Consider the following 1,508-nt stretch of genomic DNA (forward strand, 5'->3'; position numbering starts at 1 on the left):
TGTGGGGAGGGCTTGAAGAAGATGAGGAGAAGGTTAAAAAAGAAAAAAAAGGACAGTGTCCCTTACCTGCTGACCCAGTGTGAAGTGTGTGGTTGTGCAAGTCCGGTGACTTTCTCTGGGACTGGAAGCAGAACTGAGAGCTCCCTGGTAGAGTCCTGTTTCTCTCCGGGCTGAGGCTGTGGATGCTGGAGTCCAAACAGGCCAACCTGGGCCTTGGGGGATGGAGGTGGCCCTGCCATCATCTGCATGGTAGGATACGGGCAAACGGGTTGACCCACTGCTACCTCCTGCTGTGGACTGTGTCTTTCTGTAGAATACAAGGTTTCATGGATGAGCTAGAGGCAACCTCAAATATCACCCCTGACCTTTGCCTCCCCCCAGCTCCCGTGAGGTGCACACACACAAACACACACACTGACCACTGAACTGTCTTGCCAAGTGAGTGACGGGATGGTCTGTTCTGGGGACTAAATACAGTTGACACTATTGGTTGGATGAGTGCAATTGGCAAGGACAATTTTTGCAGCTAATGCTAGAAGTGTGGCAATCAGAGAAGCCGCCAGCTGTCTCACTTAAATTCTTAGCTCTCTCGCTCTCTTTTTTTAAAATCGTTTTGCTTACATAATCCACCCCCTTTTTATTTTCTAATTCTCTCCTCGCAAAGCTGGCACCAGAGGGGAAGGGCTGGGGTGGAGGGGGTAGCAATTACACATCGGTTTAGGGAGCATTTACATTTTGCAATTACAATTTAAAAATAAGTCTCGTTAATGATCTCCACGTGTAAATGACAAACCCTAACTGACATACATCCTCTCCTGGGCCTGCCTGCCTCCCCCCGAAGTCAGAGGCTCTGTGGAGGCAGAGGTACCCGGGCAGACGTAGGAGGAGGCTGGGGGCCAGCATGGGAGGGGCAGCAAGAGAAGTTAGCATGCCTCTGAGGTTGACAGAAGAAACCAAGAATCCTGGACTCCAGCCCCTCCGAGTGCCTGCACTCGTGCCCAGTCCAGCCCATCTTCTTCGGAACCTGGCTCCATGGGTCTCTGTGTCCTCAAGAGTCACCATCAGTGCTCTGAGTGGGGAAGAAGGGAGCCCCAAATGCTAACATCCTCTGAAGCAGGGGTTTTTAAAGTCCTATTGGGCAAACGTGAATCCTAGTCCCAGAGAGCCAGCCAGGGTCCCTGAATATTCATGGCTTGGGTAAAGGGCTGATTCGATACCCAGGGTTTGAGAAGGGAACAGCGTTTGTTGTATCCCTGTTTGGGAAAGACATTTCTCCTCTTCTCCATTAGTTAACACATATGTATTGGAGCCCTCTGATTCTTTCAGTAAGCTCAGGCTTTGGAACGAGACCAACCCAGACTCAAATTCTATAATAGCTCTGCCATTTGCTGGCTGTGGGATTTGGGGCAAGTTATACAACTTAAGTTTTCTAACTATCATTGTCTTTATGTAATTGTGGCAGTCATATTTACCTCATAGGGCTTCTGTGAGGATTAAATGAAATAATA

At 49.2% G+C, this 1,508-nt stretch overlaps 1 protein-coding gene across 6 annotated transcripts in view; it reads left to right on the forward strand.

Moving 5' to 3' along the window:
- The window catches only part of PKNOX2 (PBX/knotted 1 homeobox 2), a 257,241-nt gene that overhangs the window by 162,802 nt on the left and 92,931 nt on the right, over positions 1-1,508 (forward strand). The gene's annotated exons all lie outside the window — the stretch shown is intronic.

This window comes from Propithecus coquereli, unplaced genomic scaffold, assembly GCF_000956105.1.
Source record: "Propithecus coquereli isolate 6110/MARCELLA unplaced genomic scaffold, Pcoq_1.0 Scaffold575, whole genome shotgun sequence".
Taxonomy (NCBI): domain Eukaryota; kingdom Metazoa; phylum Chordata; class Mammalia; order Primates; family Indriidae; genus Propithecus; species Propithecus coquereli.